An 18,394-nucleotide genomic window follows, 5' to 3' on the forward strand; every position below is an offset into this window, starting at 1 on the left:
TCATTCTTTATATTGCCTAGTTTTGAAAGAAACAGGCAATTTTATTTAAGGATATTCAGGCCTTACCTGTGCCACTATCTTAAACACTTATTAATAGTTGATCTTACTAGTTGACAGTAGCTGGGGAAGGATAGATAATAAATATAAAGGATAGTTGTTTCTTTTTCCAATTTTTAGAGGTTTGTTTTTAATGGAATCAAGAGTTCTCAGCTGTTGTAGAGACTCGATTTCATTAAAGCATGGGAAGATATGTGGGTTGTTACTTTGGTGAAACTTTTGATGGATTGCCTGATAAGGGCTCTTGTGATGTAAACAATAGTCCTTCTTTTTCAGCCTTGTGAACTCAGTCTGTGCCTCACAGGATGTTCAGAGGAATATGTCAAGGACTATTAAGGGTCTGAGTTTTACATAATTGCCACACTTTTACAGTTGCTAACAGAAGTCAAAAGATCCCTAGGTCAGAGACAAAGGACAGTTTACTACTCAAAATAAGAGTAGTAGCCAGAATATCAGCATTGTTGCCATTACTCTGAGCCCCAGTCCTCCTGGGCCTCATAAGAGGATGTGATAATAGCTCCTCATCTAATAGCTTCTGTTATAGCTTTGAAAGGAACCCTGAGCATATGGATTCCAAATCTTTTATAATGGGCAGTGCATATGCCTATTCCTTTGCTCTGGAGGAAGACTGTCAAAGGGATAACCTTTAGTTCAATATACAATTTTAAATTTTTTTTTTTTTTCCAGATCAAAGGCACTTAGTATCTTTGGTTGTAAGATGTCTACAACTATAATAGACCCATGGAGAACTGACTCCTGATCATATCTACCCTTCATTTTTACAACATCTTGGCTTCTGGAACATTTTCCCATGAGAATTTCCATTAGTATGACATTCTGATTGATCTGAACGCCAGAGGCTAGAAACAAATCCATTCAATTTTTATCATACAATATTAAGATTATTATCAACAGGACTCTAAACTACAAAATGAGGCCAGCCTCTAGAGACTCAGACCCGACTAGCAGAACAAATCACATCAGCCATCAATGTCTACTTTAGAAAGCCAGATGGCTTTCTTTTTCACTGTGGTATCGATCTTTGCACTTGTCACAAGACGTTAATCCAGGTACTGTGGGATGCGTTAACAATTGCTGTTGTCCACAAGGTAGAAGTCTAGGGCAATTCTACCATCTATGATAACCCTGCCCGGTAAGTTGAGGTTGATTTGAGTGCCTTCCAGAATCAACTGTGGTGTCATTGATCAATTTAGCTAAAGCCAGCGACTAATTTTATGCCACCTTTTCTAATTCAGTTACCCTCACTATAGGATAATGAATCAGCCTGCTGGGTACCCATAAATAATGAATCAACCATACTTCCCAGTAGCTCCCCAAGAAAACAAGGTTGCCTCAAGTGGCAAGATCTTCACAGTAATCTTATAGTTACCTATAGGTGGTGTTTCCCTTAAACTCTTGAATGTCTGTTATTAAAACCTTTAAGGTGGATACCTCCATATTTTGGAAACGAAGTCTAGTTAATACATGTCTTTCACATAAGAACAGTTCCTAGGGCATACATCATGCCTTTGGAGAGACAGTGTTGTATAAAATTGATGCCATCATCTCCCAAGGGACACCTGCATCATTCAGGAAACCAGGTGCCCTTAAAATGCTTCCAGGTGGCCGGTCAGCCTCAGTGTTGTGCAGTGTCAGATGGTTGCTGGACATATCACGATGATCACTTCTTTAGGTATGTAAGTGTTGAATAACTGTGGTGTCCACCTGAAGCAAATACAAAGTTGTATGTTAGCCATATTTTTAATAAAAATCTTTAAAAAAAAAAAAAGAATGGAGGTGGGGAGAATATCTGGAAGTATGTTTTACCTGAGAAGTGTAGAAGTTGGGGTTATGCCCTGCTGTTTTCATAGACTTCTTGGTAAAATTAAGGATAATCATGATCAAATCATTGTTAAAGATATCTGGCAGAACTTGGCAGATCTGTCATAAGTACTCACAACAGTTTAGAAATGCTATACCAAAGTATTTTTCTTCTTTAAAAAAGCCTCCAGGGGTGATTCTGAAAAACAAAGATCGCTAATGTGCCTCTCATTCATCATACATATCTTTCCCCATATGTTATGCCCCCTTCACATGCACAAAATCAGTGTGTTCTCTTCCAGGAGTGAGGATTCCACCTTTCTCCAATCATCATATATTCTCATTTGGACATTTCGTTCACATATGTCAGATATAAATAGAACAAGGGCATTAAAAGAAAAAAAAAAAAAACACACATAGTGTCTCATTAAAACCCCAAATTTCCATGTAGGCCTCTGTCCTAAAGCTCAGTGATCAGGGTGTACTTAATCGAATAACTAATATCTGTATGACCTAGGATCGTGTCAGCCCAACAGAAGCCAAGTTAAGTCTCAACATCCTAAGCCAGTTTTACCTGGACTGTAAAAACAAGCAGAGGATTACAAGCCAAGAAGAGATGTGGTTGATATTGGGGGAAGAAAGACACACCATGCCCAAGAATAGTCAAAGTGAAATCTCAAATTAGCAAAACAGATTTGTGTATGCCCCACCCCTATTATCATTACCCAGGAAGCAGCTGACCCACTTCTGAAGATGGTCTTATTCAGTGACCAAACTATCTTACAAAGGCTTATAGACCAGAAGAAGGGGGTGAGTAGAGTTAGGAATTTTTTAAGTTCATTTTTGACTAAGCCATTTCAACACTCAGCAGTTCCAGATGCTTGTGGATGGTAGAAAACATGGAAGATCTACCAAATACTTTTACTATCAGCCCACTACTGAATGGCTTTCGTGATAATAGTTCAACTACTTTCAGACTGAAAATGATACTGAATGCCAAAAACATGACCAGGTTTTGATTCTAGGGCTCCAGTGATATGGCCGTATTTGGCTGATCAGACTAGACCAGCAACACCATAACCTGAAAAAGTGTCTACAGTGCTAAAGCACCACTGATAACTCTGAGAGGAGGTCAAAGGTCTGATACAGTCAGTCTACCCTCAGTAGCCAGTGTTATGACTCATGCAAAATGACTTCCCTTACCGAAAGACAAATGGGGCAGCTTTTAATAGGAATCACAGTCTGAGGTGTCATGATATCCCCTGCGCCAAAAACACAGAGTCCTTTACTTTGTATCCAGTTTATAGTGTGTATGTGTTGCCATGTTCAGAAGGATGGTGGACCTAGACAGTAATGGTGGCAATGTGGGTAGTACAGACTTGATCAGCAACTTTCTTCCAATAGATCTCATCTGAGAAGGAGCCTTAACATGGGCATCTACATTAAAGATTCAGTTGGTTTTATCATCAGCTGAATTTTTTTTTCACAGTTCATAGCCCCAAAGAGTGTGTCTTTTATCTTTAAATATATCGTTTTCTAAGTGGCAGACTAAACAGTTAGGCAAATGACAGCAATCCAAGAGTCAGTGAACTCTACTCAGACTTCATCATTTTGAATTGGGCATCTAGTATTCCACAGTATTGACCAAAATAGTGACTTAAGTGCCTATAACTAATAGTCATAAATGTGTGAAACCCTCTCCTGTCTCCTAAATTCTCCTGCATATTTAGAGAGCTGAGAATGGCTTTTGCTCCCCATCGGGGGTCAGGGAGACTTCTAATCTTCCTTGTCTTTAAAGCCTCTGAGATCAAGTTGGTGGAAGAAGGGAAGAATCAGGGAACATGAAGGTAGAGAGTGGCTTCATGCCAGAAAGTGAAGTGAGTTTACTTTCAGTTTTGATCAGTGCAGTGGCTGCATTCAGGGATTTTTCTAGATATCTTTGAGTCAGTTTCTCATCCGTCTGTAGGTCAACTTTGTCAGCATTGTAAACTCAATTTGGAGCAATAAAGGCCAGAATATTAGTCAATACTTTATTTATGGTTTCTTATGGGAATTTGTTTCAGTGAATTATTCGCAAGAGGGCTGTGAGCTCCATTATAGCAGCTAGAATCCACTGCCAAAAATGCTGAGGCCTTTTCATATTATCTCCAAAGAGATCTGTGGTTGACATTGTACATTGCAGAAGGGTGAGTCATAAGATGGACCTGCTGTTGTCATTCTTATCAAGCATTATTCTCTCTGCCCTTTCACCTCTGAAGTAAACCAAAGTCCAAACAATTAGTCCGGTTTCTTCACACACTAGTCTTAAATTCTCCTATTTCACTCTCAGTATAAGCAAGCGTCTCCATAACTTCTCTAAAGGTGGGCAGAAACTTGTGCCTCCTCTTCCTCGTACAAATCTTTATACTAGTTGTTACTATGGTGTGCACCTGAGACCGACTGCAAAATTGTTGAGAAATTTCACTATCTGGAAGAGAGTTAGCAAACCGCAGCATTCTGTTAGGACCGCTATCTTTGATCTTACTTTATAGTGCTCAGCCTGCAGCCCCCTCCACAGTGTCTCCTCGTTAACTGGCAGTAAAGTAGAGGATCATTTATTACCCGATGGGCCATTAAATTTGGTCATTGTGTCTGCCATTGATTTCCAGAAACTTCTCTCAAATCCCATTAATTGGCTTATGGGACTGGCATTCTTCATCTTTTAGAAAGCATTTTCTTTCTCAGCATCCTGTCCTCAAAATCTAAACTGTTGAAAACTGTGAAGGGTCTTTGATTTTACCATACTTGCAACTTAAAAAGTTAGACTTCCACAGTTTCGTGGATGCTGGCAGAAGGCAGAGAGTGCCTAGTTCACAGTATGGTACTCACAACAGTGAGAGTAGCCAGAGCATCAGCTTTGGCACCACTTTCTTGAGCTCCAGTTTCCACATGGCCAGATGAAGATATCAGCTCCACATACTGTGTGTTATAGGAGAGGGACACTGAATTTAGGAAACCTTAAACTTTTATAAAGGGTAGTTATCATGCCTGCCCTGTTGTTCTGGAAGAAGGTGTATCCCTGACTTCCAAAATCGTAAGCAAATCTGTGATTTGTTGTAGAAGGAGACACTCTCTCTTCTAAGACTGTTTGCTACATAAAATTCTTGAAAATAAAGTCCAGCACAAATGGTTTTGTGTGCAAGAAGTACAAACACACAAGAGACCCTTGGAAAATCATCTCTCAACTGCCCAGAAATAAACTGCTCGATCTTGTTGGTACTAAATTCCTTTTCGATAGCCTGCTGTGACTCCGTGGGCCATGACTGCCATGATGGCTCTGAAGGGGATTGCTCACTCTCTCATCCATGGACACAGAGAAAGCGTTACTAACACAGTGATCAGAAAAATGTGGCCACTGTAGCAAGTGAAAAAAATACAAAAATAATTACAAATATAGAATCAATAAAATTTATTTTAGTGAACATTATAACCTTCCATATTGAATTTAATTTATTCTAACCAATAAAATGAGTATCGGCCAATAATTCTTTTTATGTACTGAAGCTGATTGGAAGATCTATTTATAGATGTAAATATAAATATATGGATATGTATATATGTATACATATATATAGATATGTATAGACAAGCAAAATTTTGAATAGATGGATATAAATAAAGGAAAACATATATTACACAATTTTTAGTGAATTCTTTAGAATTTTAAAGACTAAAATGTTTAGATGGGTATAATTTTTTTTTAAATAGCAATGTGGAAATATAAGTTTCTGTGCACAGGCTTTTGGTAAATCTGCTTCATTATTTTTCAAAGGACGTAGGGCAGTATGATGAATTTACTGTTTAGTGCTGGTTAATCAGATTTCTGCAAGAGTAGAGCTAACAATGGCATTTTTCTGCTCCACTAACTAGTAAATGAAGAGGCAAAATCCTAGGGTCTGCATAATCTGGGACAATTGTAAGATGAGTGTTTAGATTATAAGAAGGTGGATGAGAGTGCTAAAGAAGGAATAGACTTGAACCATATAATGCATTGGAATTAAGGATTCAAAGCTTTGGCTTTTAAATGATATTTTAAAGAATGTTACATGTTGCATGTATGTCAAAGTTGTGATGTCTATGTATATGAAACTGAAATCAGTCTCATTTAATCTATTTTTTAATATATCATTGCTCATTTTTAAGAGCAAGTTCTGTTTATTTGAAGTTAGTAATCAAAACTTACAGTTACACAATCTAATACAAAGCATTTAAAAGAAATAGTTTTAAGTTTTATGTCTTCTGTAATTTCCCACAGTATTGTCCATTGACCAAGGATTTGATGTTTTATGACAGAGAAGAAAATGCAATCTATCTTATAATCAGATTATTTCATGTGATGAAAGATAAACAAAGCATACAGTGGTTTTAACAATAAAAAGTAATTTTTCCAGCAATTTTGTATGCAGTTGCCAACTTATATGTATAGATGTGTGTGCATGAACATGGGCTATGTATATGTTTACACACACACACATACATATACATATTTGTTATGTGTTTTCAATCTTACCAAATTTTATTTTCTTTTCATGTTGAAACAAAATATCAAAGGTGTATACTGTATTAAAATAAGCACTACTAATAAGTTTACATATTTTATTGTTACCCCATTACATTTAAACATTATCATTAAAATTATATAGAAGGAAAGGAAGCTTAAATATAGCATTTCCTTTTGCTAAAAAACAAAATATTACTAGAGAGCTAATATCCAACAAGTCTTTTATTCACAGGTAACACAAAAATTGAATTTAAGACCTATAATGACAAATGAAAACAGTAATGCATACTACGTGATAAATTTTATTAGTGCAAAAGCAACAGAAATGCAGTGCCATCAGCAAGCTAAGCATAATTATATTATTGGCAGGAAAATTGAATTCTTCAAGCATAAGAACATTTTCTTTGAAATCAGTCCACCAATATCACCATTCAAGCACTAAAAAGGATGTGACTAGTATCCTTGATACTTTTCTTGGTTTTTATTAGGCATTGTAAATTTATGAAGTTATTTAACATTGGAAGCCTGATTAAAATTTTATCGTAGTATCATTTGTGCACAGTAGTAAAGAAAAAATAATTTATAAAAATGCTTTATATGGATAATAATTTGGCTGGAAAATATAACGACAGAAGGTGTTATCTATTTTAAACTTGAAATCTTATTCGTAAATAAATCACCGAAAAAGGGACCACTCAGTGTCTTTTTTGTTAGTGCTTTTGATTTTTTTTTTAACCTGGATATTATATAATAGAAATAAGATTGCCTGCCACATCTACTTATTATTCTTTTATATTATAGTTCAAATTGGTTCTCTTTGTCTCTCTTTTACTCTCTTCTTTCCTGTCTTGTTCACTCTTATATCTCTTCTTGCTCCCACTTCCCCTAGACACACACACACACACACACAAATTGTATCTTCAGGAATTCTCTATTAAAATGCCTCTTTTCCTGGGAGATTAACATATCATTCCATTAATACATATGTTCAAATTAATCTGGGAGATTATTTACCAAAATGACCAATTTTCTGAGTTCTTTATCAGATGAGATCCAAATATGATGTGATATTTAGGGCCAGAACAAACAAAGCCCTACAGATAGACATCTAGACTATTTCTTTTCTCTTTTCACTTTCAAAACTTTAAGCATCATGATTTCTTCCTATACTGCTGACTAAACTGTCTTTATATTCATTCTTAATTTACTCTACAAATATATGTAGATTACTGATTGAGCATATTCTGTATGTCAGGCTTCAGACTAGGTTCTTGGAATAAAATATTGAACTATGAGAACGTGGCCTCTGCCCACAATGAGCTTACAGTCTAGTGGGGGAAAGACAGGTACACACCAATGCACACACATGTGCAACTATCAGAATAATAATGTTCTAAGGAGCATTTGGCTCAATAAAGACATTAAATGGGGTGATGGCCTAGAAATGAGAAGATTTACCTGACCAAATAATGATTAAATTGATCTCTGAAGGATGAGTAAAAAGTAAGAAAGGAAGGGAGAGGAAAAATTTCATGCAGAGGTAGTAGTATGTGCAATGGCTGAACGGGAATATGAGTGAAGAAATTAGAAGGCAAGAATAGCTAGAGAGTAAGGAATGCTCTGAAATAAGCCTGTAAAGACAAGTGGGCCAGACTGGGCAGGATTTTGTAGGCTATGCTAAGAAAAGTAGATTTCATTCTAAGAGCAACAGGAAGTTGCTGTTGTTGTTTTGCTGTTTTTAAAGGTTGAGGGTGGATAAAATCAGATTTGTGGTTTGAAAATATAACATGTTGGCTATAGTTTAGAGAATATAATCAAAGATTGTCTCAGAAAGAAATTATAATAACTCAGATTGTTGTAGTAGTGGTGGAAATGGAGAGGAGTAAATGAATTTCAGAGATTATGTGGGAAGAAAAATCCATAGGATTTCAGTGATGGATTAAATAAAGTGGGACTGGGTTAAAAAAAAAAAAATCAGAATCATAAATGACTTCTGAATGTCTGGCCCACACCATTTTCTGCTTATCTACAGTTATGTAACAGATCATTCCAAAACGTGGTCATTTAAACACCAACAATATTTATTTTGCTCAGATATCCACAGTTTGGGTAGGACTTATTAGCAGGAGCAGCTCTTCTTTGTATCACTTGGCATCTGCTGGGCAGTTCAAAGGCTGGGACTGGAAACATTTGAAGTTTCTCTTGTTCACATGTCTGAAGTTTGATGCTGGATGATACTGTAATATGTTAGTGCTGTGGCCAGAACAGCCACATGTAGACTTTCTGTGCCTGACTTCCTACAGCCGAAGTTCCTGGTGTAGGACAGCAGCTGGGTTTCAAGGGCAAATTCCCTCAGAGAGAGTGCCAAGCAGATGCTCTAGAGCCTTTTATAACTTTGCGTTGCAATCACTGAGCATCATCTCCACTACGTTATATTCCTTAGAAATAAGTCAATGAAGTTGACCTCTGTTTAAGAGAGATAGTGTCAAAGAATTTGTGGACATGTTTAAAACCAGTACAGATAACTTGATGGCAGGTAGACCCACTATAGAGAGAGGAAACATTAGAAAAAGATGACATATGGAAAAAATATTTTTCTTCTACTGCTGGTTGCTCTTTAAGCATCTGCTATGTATCTTCTGCTTTTTCGGGAATTTGTCTCTCACCTATAAGCCAGTGACTTTTAAAACCTATCTAACCGTGACTCCTCATCTGTACACTACTATCTCCAGCTGTTTATTGCCCATAGGATGTCTCAATATCATCTCCAATTTAAATTGTTTAAAATCAAACACCTTATTTTCCCTCCAAATTTCTCTTTTTCTTGAAATCTTTTTCTCAGTTGATGGAGAAATCATTCTGGTTCAAATTCTTGGATTTCTCCTTGACTTGTCTCCCTCAGCATGAACTCCAGTCAATTGCCCAATATGGTCAAGTCTACCTTTGACACTACCATCCATCATGAACCCCAATCAATTGCCCAATATGGTTAAGTCTACCTTTGACAGCTACCTTCCATCCCCCCATTTTTTAATTTTCTTTCCTTTCTTCTTTCTTTTCATTCTTTTTCTGCCTTACAGTATTCTGGACAAGTGACCTTTTTGCTGAACCCAGAATAAATCAGCTCATTTTCTCCTCAGGATTTTGCCTTTAGGGTTTGTGCTTTTTGGAAAAATTTTCCCAGAATTATATCAGGTTACTTTTATTCATTTCTCTGTCCAGGCTCCCATGATCACCATTGCTGAAGTACTTTCCCAAACCAATCATTTTTTTTTTTTACCCTTTAAAAATTCATTTTAATAAGATGAGTAAGATGTGAAGATTTAATGTATAGCATGGGGACTATAGTTAATAATACTGAGTAATTAACTGTAGTTACAAACGAGTCTCAGGCGTTAGAGCGTTTGCCCATACAGCTAAAAAGTGGGAGGACTGTGTTTCAGACCCCAATCTTTCTCACTTTTGTGCCTGTGTTATTTTCCACTATATAAAGGTAAATTATACCAATGCCTTGGTGCTAGCTGGGTCCATAAATCTGGCTGAAAGTAATGCTTACACAAGCAAGTCTCTCCTTGTTGATGCTATCATCCTGAAAAGCATGGTCACATTTGTAGATATTATAATTTCTTGGAACCTACAATAGTAGATATAACTATTAGTTATATTAACAATAATAAATATAACTTTTGAGATCATTTATTTTCAAAACCAACCCAAATTTTATATCATGGGTACCCTATCTCATTTTTTGTTTCTCTTCTTTAAATTATCAGACTTGGCTTAAAATGTAATGTGTTTAGGTCTGAAGTCTCACTCATTTGGTTTTATCAAGTCACAGCCCAATGCTTTTGTAACACATTTCTGCTCTTCTTAACATTATTAGGGTTTTTAACAGAATAGTTTTAAGGGGCTTGCCTTTTATCTACAAAGGATACAGCGCTCCTCTCTGTATATGCTGTTTCATAAAGCCACCTATGTAGTGCAGAGGAACAAGAAACAATGAGTGCTTTTTTGTCGTTTTTTTTTTTTTTTTTTTTTTTTTTTTAACTCGAGGGAACTAAACCGAGTGGAACATCATGGATTTAAAAATTGTGCCATTAAATACAATATCATACCTTCGCAAAGTCCCAGTAATATTGTGACATTATAGTTGACAAGGTATTAAAATTATACATTCTACTATACTAGATGTGTAAAATATGGAGGGAGCATTGAGTAAAAGTTAGAGAAATCAGGTTCAAATCTTTATTCCACCACATCCTAACTATATGACTAGGGGATGGCAGTTTATTTAAACTAGGGAGAAGTTCTCAATGATGGCTATACTTTTGAATCACATGGGAACTTTAAAACAAATATCAATACTCTGGTCCTACCCCTAGAGATTTTAATTTAATTACTTTAGTGTAGGGATTACACTGAAATTACAACTCTAAGGTTGGGGACTGGGTACTAGTACTTTTAAAAGGTTACCATATAATCGCAATGTGCATCCAAGGTTGGGAATTAATGACTTAATCTAGTCTAGCCTAAGTTTAATTTCCTCATCTGGAAAATGGAAATGATGATATCTACTCCCATGGTTGTTGTGAAAGTTTGATGATGTAAGCATATAATTCCTGGTGCATAATAAGAATATTAACTGATAGTAGTAGTGCCATTATTCTTAATCTTCTAGCTATGGCTGTATATAGACTTAGTTCATTTGTTTATTCAACAAACATTTGCTTTGAATCTGCTATTTGCTGGTCTCTATTCCCGGCTCTGGAGATAGAATGCTTAACAAAAAAGCCAAAGTTTCTTTTCTTGTAAAAATCATATTCTAGGGCAGGAGACATATAACAAATAAATATTGACATAGGAATAGAGAATATTTGCAAGGTAAATACTGTGAAGAAAAACTAAGAATGACAGCCTGCTATTTTGGATGTAGTGGTCAGAGAAGTTCTCTGTGAGATGCCATTTAAGCTGTGTCCTGAATTGAGGGAAAACATGTATATGTCACCTGAGGAAATAGTAGCCCACGTAGTGAGAACAGCAGGTACATTAGGTTATTGATGTTTCCGTAATGCACTTTCATAATATGTAAATTTCAGTATATACCTTGTTAAAAATATATTATTTTTTCTTTTAATGACAGTAAAATTTCATGTTATTTCATTTTATATTTTTCATATCACAATAAAATCTTTAGCAAGGCATAATGACTCCTATTTTACAGAAAGGGACAGTGAGACTCATTAATATTCAGTGTCTTATTAAGGTCTCAATGTGGAGCAGAATTGGAATTAGCTCTAAGTTCATCTTCTCTATAGTTATTAAAATATGCAGTCTTTGAAGTAATGGAACAGTCTTTTCTTATATATGTTCCTCATGGTAACTACATTTTACCTGTCAGCAAATATTTGAAAACATTTCCAGCCTGTGATTATATTCACTCACCTGCACCAAGATAAAATAATATATTCATAGGAATGACAGTATGGGAGGAGAATGCTTAATAAGTACAAAATTAATGGAGAAATATACATACAGAAAAGTGGATTTCATATATTAAGAATTGACAGAGGAAATAGAAAGCAATGCATATAATATCGATTTATATTCAATGAACACATAATTCTAGATGAATAAAGATTCTAAGACTTTTGGAGTGCACATAACTTTATCTGCCCACATTTCCTGCCCTCAAGGCAACCACACAAACACCCTTGCTTGTACACATACACTAACTGTGGCACATCTTGATTTATGGAGTTAGAATACCCTTTAGTTAAGAGGACAGACTTTGGGGTCAGATGGATACAGGTTTAATTTTCTGTTGCACCTCTTAACTATATGGCCATAAACAAATTATTTATAAGCCTCAGTTTCCTGAGCTATAAAACAAATAATCAAACCCATTTCATATAATTTTCATACATACATCAAATTTTTGGCATAATGCCATAACTGTTTATAAATTCTAAACCCCTATTTGCTTGGTTTGACAGGACGAACTTAGTCTTTGTTCCTATTTCATGAGGAGAGACAGCAGAAGCATACTTAAACAGAACACACTACACCTAGATTGAACCTGACACCTGGAAAAGCGGAATCTTTTCCCTACAAACTTCATAGCATTTGACTAATGACCACACTGCTAGAGATGTCACGAAGAAACATCTCTCTGTTAAAGTGTTCTTCCTCTCTGATGATAAAACTAAAGGTAAAATTGGGTGCAAAATGTTTCCCATCAATAATGTTAATTAATTAATTGATGGGCAGCTGTGTGTAAAGGAGGCTCTGTGGCAGAAGGAAGTTCTTCTCACGCTCGAATGTGTAGAGCAGTCACTTGGGACACTTAATAAAGGCAGATTCTGACTCAGTAGGTCTGGCCTGGAGCCTAGGCTCTGCATTCTGAACAGGCTTTTAGGTGATGTCAATGCCGTGCTCTGCAAATCACACCCTAAGTAGCAAGAGTAAAGGAAAGACTATTGGGTCAGAAATTAGAACTCCTAGGATGTCTGTTATATAACTTTGGAACCAAGTACGCTGATGTAAAAATAGGAAAATCGTACTTTTCCTGCTCCCCTCTCTGGTATATTGTGGATACTAAAGGTCATGATATATATATATGTATATGCATATACATACACCTATACATGCATGTGCTCTTTTAAGCTGCAATGTTTTAAATGCAAATGACTCATAAATAGTATAAATATAAATAAGATAATGTAGCATCCCTTAGCTCTTAGAAATCCTGAGGAGCAGTGAATGCATTGACTGAGTGTTCCTTTTATACTCCATCTGTCCCACCTCCTCTCTAAATAAACACCTATTAAATGAGGAGATTGGAGATAGGAGAACAAGATGTATGACTCTGTATTGTCTTTCATCAAATAATATTGAGCATCAATGAAGGTCATATATAATAATGAAAATGAATTTTTCGTGTTTAGTTTGTACTTTTTTAAAGAAAAATGACATGTTTAAAGGGGACCTATTTCAGAACGTTGATGTGTAGAAATTCCAGGTATTTCAGGAAATCGAGTTCCATCTGGAATTCAAGAGCCTCTTCCAGTAGCATGGGCTTATCCTGAGTATCATTTGCTTACAGTATCTTTGCCCTACAATGTGAAATCGTTAAACGAAAAAGAATTTCACTTGGCATTGTTTCTGGCATCATTATGAAACTATATATATTATAGAATGAGTGGAAAAAGTAATGTTACCTCATATTTCTAAAATAGCTGCCTTTGTAAAAAGCTTCTTTCCCTCTCTATGACAGACTGATAGCAAAGACATATCATCACCTCTGAAAATAGTGCTGGCAATCATTGAAAGAACATTCATCTATCTTAGATAATGGCAGTTTAACCACATGGTAAAATCCTATTGTCACTTGATGCATTTTGATGGAGATAATGTCATTGATGTTTTATTTCTCCCAATAATTTTTATGGGCAATAAACCATTAATGACAAAACTGACTACAGTATACGTCCATGATATTGTAACAGTTGTGCATATAAAAATTGATAAGTGATTTCTTTTTTTTTTTTTTGCAAGACAACCTTTGGTTGACCTCACAGATTGCAAGGACCTTGTCAGCTTACAATCCCTTATTTTTTTTATTTTTTATGCCTACAGTACCTGGTTTTCCTAGGTGGTCTCCCATCCAAGTACTAACTAGGCCCGACCTTGCTTAGCTTCCAAGATCAGATGGGATCGGGCTTGTTCAGGTGGCATGGCCATAGATGATAAGTGATATCTTATGTATTTTTTTAAACTACATTCATTTCATATGTATTGCTCACTTATAAATACATTCTGAAGACATTTTTCTAGGAGCCTTACATAGGGAACGCTTGAGGCCAATTATAAAGGGTTTCTGCGCTGAGGACTTTAGATATATCCTCTTACAAGACAGTCTGGATGTAGGAAGGGTGGGAAGAGTCAGTTAGATCTCAGCTTACTTGGAGTATTCTAGCTCAAAATTACTTTTTAAAAAAGGAGTTGAGACTTTACATCTATAATTAATAATGTGTGTGTATATATATATATATATCTTTCTTTTTTCTTTTGAAGAATTACAAGTTTTATGTTTTACAAGACCAACATAACCAGCACATGAGTTCTTTTTACCTGCTCATAAGTCAGTTTGAAGATTTCCTAAGCAAACATTGAATCCTTGAATTAGGTTTGCAAGGTTCAAGTTAAATGCAAGAAGACAAAAGGCACTCATTGCCATAGGTGCTGCCTGGAAATGCTTAGGCGGATTGAGATCTAGAAATAGACTGACACTAGGCAGGTCCGTATGATTTACTTCATTTGAGAAAGCCCAAACTTCCTCCTTTCAAATCCCTTGGTGTTTCTCAAGCATACCAGCCAAATCCCTCTGTCTTTAATGATTTGGAAGTATGCCAGCTCATCTCTCCTCCAGACTTGGCTGCTGAAGGGAGCATAGAGGCTTAGTGCCATCTGAGTCCAGAGGAAATGAATGGCACAGCTGAATATCATCAGGGTAATGATGGTATCTCATTGCTCTCTAAATCTATTATTTGGGACAGAAATAGAGCAGGGGATTTTCCTGGCATTTCAATTATAAGAATTAGAAGGAAAATGTGAAAAATGTAGGGGCAGTGAGGGGAAAATTTTGGAGAGAAACCCAGAATGCATTTAACTTTCTCTTTTCCCATTAGAGAATATAATGTTGCAAACTAGAGATTTGCTTTCAGTTTTTAAACTTCATTTTCCAAGTATTTTAACTTTCTAAAAATCTTTAGTGGAATTCATTTTTGTTGATTGACTATCTTAATATTAGGATTTTAATGGGGGGCGGCAATGTGTCCAAAAGCTCTGTAACTCTCTACAAATCCTTTCTCTTATTCCAGTAACTGCTGTGGTAACAGTTAAATTTTGTGCAGGTGCGCCTGATCGAGCCTCTCTTTCTGTTTCTTACTTCCTAACCTATGGCCCCTCAGACACCTGGATCAGGAAGTTTACAAACTGGTGTGGCCTTTACACAGGTGCTACCAGAAATTGTAGAGGAGCTAATGCTTTACAAGTCACCTCGTTAGCTGCAAGGAGATAGGAGCAAATGAAGAAAAGCATCCTCCTTTCTTCTGTAGTTTCCTCTGCTATTCTGAGAGGCATTTCACAAATTTCATCAAAAGTTTCTATAGGCTCTGATACCAGTTATCCATACTGGTAGGCATTTGAATAACACATCCTTGGATCGGCTTTCCTGCATTCCAGACCTGTTTCACTACTCATTTCTGCTCCCTGAAACCATATTAATTTTCTCACACATAAGCCCTTGCCTCAGACATAGTTTCTGGGTAAAGTAGTCTAAGACATAATTTTTTGGGCCCCTCCCACCTTTGGCACACCTTTGGCTTTCAGTCTACATCAGATAGCCCCAGTCAAGCCCTCCATGACCTTTGGATATGGGTTGTATAATTCGATTACCTATGCTTGGGGAATAATCACATTTATATCCTTAGAGAATGATCCCATAGGAAACTCAAGAATAGCAAACACCTCTGTTTCATTCCTCCTTGGCTCAGTGTATGGCCTAAATCCTAAAGGGAATTCACATTATTTTACTAATCCATATGATGTTATTTGTGCTAAACTCCAGGGAATGGTGCAATCACTGACATGTTTCTGGGGAATAGACATTGAGGCCAATTTCTTCACAGGATTTATAGTTGTCTTATGGATTGGTTTGGTTTGGGTTTTACGTTCTTGGTGGATTTTTTTTTTTTTCAGTTCTGTGGTTTTATATTTATGTATACACATAGGGGAAAATAGCATTTGCTGAAATAACTTACAGAGGCTTACTACAGAGTTGAAAATGTCACACAGCCTCCCACCCAGCAGTGTATTATGTCCGCATTTTGCAGTGACTAACAGGATTTCATTACCAGGTAGAACACTAGCTGTTTGAATTGATTTATAGAATGAATATAATTTTATTAATGTTTTCTTTCCACTGATGGTTTACACGTTGTGGGAAATCCATGATAATCCTGTGTTCTTGGATCGTGCAGGCTATTTTTCTACATAAAGGCTTTTAACAGTTTATTAGGTAATCACCTGTTCATCCTTTGCAGACCACACGATCTTTAAAATTTTATTAAATACACTATTCATAACATACAAATAGGCAGAAAATGCAGAAAGAATTATGCATTACACATTTATAAAGCTTTAGTCTTCTAGGATCAGGAAATTAAAAAACGTGTCTAAGTATTGGTATAAACAGCATATATGTTAATAAGAAATATTTTCATGTATTCAAACATAAAAAAATTGGCATGCTATAAATGTGCATAAGTAATGACATAATAGTATTTATATTAAAATATATTCATATATGCAAAAAAAGAACTAAAATGGCTGATTGGAATATTTTCTCAGTAATAGTCTATCATAATTTTATCTCAAAAATAAACCAAAATTGACAAAAATATACCAAAATTGACAAAAATATAACACACTTACAGCATACTACATAAGAACTTAGACTCTGACATCTCACTGCTGTGAATTCAAATAAACTTAGGAGAGTATTTTAAATTCTCTGATCTCAGTTACATTCTTTGTAAAATTCAAATAATTATTATTAGAGCAACTAACGGTTATACAGATCTTACTATATGCAAGACAAACTTCAAGCATATGAATTAATTTGATCCTTTCAACAAATCTGTGAGATACCATATTATCATTCACCTCTTACAGATGAGAAAACTGAGGCACAGAGAGATTCAATGATTCACGTTGGCCAAATTGATAGTAAACAGTAGAGCCAGGATTTGAACACATGTAATCAGGCTCCACTGACTGAGCAATAGTTTTCAAAAGAGATATTTATCTCATAGGTGCTGTTTTGTGGTTTTCATTTTGTTTTAAATGATTAAATGATATAAAATAGAGCTCTCCAAACAGTGCCTGGTATAGAGTAAACCCTCACGGCAAGGTTCTTGTTACCGGTGTTGGCCATCAGCTGTGGGGATTCGCTCCATGGATTTACACTATGCCATCGAACAGTTCAGCATGTCTCTCAATATACAAATTTCTTAAAAATCAGAGTTTCTGTAACAAGTTTACAGGGCCATATCCTCAGCTAACGACTGATCAGGCCTTCTTTAGACTTTTTTTTTTATGGTGACTTTGGTTAACAAAATCCAGTAAATTTCAAGTGTACAATTCAACAATAAGGCATATATATATTGCATTGTGTGTTCTTTAGACTTTAAAAATCTGCTCCTTCTCCACCGTTGTGGGAAAAGAAAAGAATTTCAATGTAGTTACAGCCAGGGCTACCCAGTTGAAGGTAAAAAAAAAAAAAAAAAATGTTTGAATATGTATTTTGGACAGGGTATTACACATACAAAGTAGTTTACACATACACAAATGTACTGTCAAACACAACTCTTTTTACTAAGTATTTGGTTTCAGAACTAAATTTCTATAGTATGTATATCAGATTTGTTTGCAGTTACTCTTTTGTTTGGCTAATATGACCTTTTTCTTTTTTCCCAACTTTATTGAGAAATAATTGACAAATATAATTGTATATAAAGTGTACAGTGTGATAGTTTGAAATGAATATATACTGTGAACTGACTGTCATGATCAAGATAATTAACACATCCATCAACTCACATAGTTAACTCGTGCATGTGCTCATGCGCATACGCATTGTGTGTGTGTTTGTGTGTGGTGAGAATGCTTAAGATTTACTCTCAGCAGCTTTTAGGTATCCAATACCATATTATTAACTACAGTCACCATGCTATACATTAGATCTTCAAACTTATTTATCTTATAAATGAAAGTTTATTCTCTTAATATTTATTCTAAATCAGCATCAGAAAAATAAAAACAGAAAACAGAGCATTGACATTTGGAATACGTGGACGATGTATCTTTTTAACTGGTTGGTATGGAAAGTTTAGAACTTAATAAATGTGAAAAATA

The 18,394-nt window shown here is 35.6% G+C and overlaps 1 protein-coding gene and 1 pseudogene across 1 annotated transcript in view; one reads left to right on the top strand and one right to left on the bottom strand.

Moving 5' to 3' along the window:
* The window catches only part of CSMD3 (CUB and Sushi multiple domains 3), a 1,005,898-nt gene that overhangs the window by 430,385 nt on the left and 557,119 nt on the right, over positions 1-18,394 (top strand). The gene's annotated exons all lie outside the window — the stretch shown is intronic.
* LOC120595804 (uncharacterized) lies at positions 14,045-14,162 on the bottom strand (annotated as a pseudogene).

This window comes from Pteropus medius, unplaced genomic scaffold, assembly GCF_902729225.1.
Source record: "Pteropus medius unplaced genomic scaffold, Ma_sr-lr_union100, whole genome shotgun sequence".
Lineage (NCBI taxonomy): Eukaryota > Metazoa > Chordata > Mammalia > Chiroptera > Pteropodidae > Pteropus > Pteropus medius.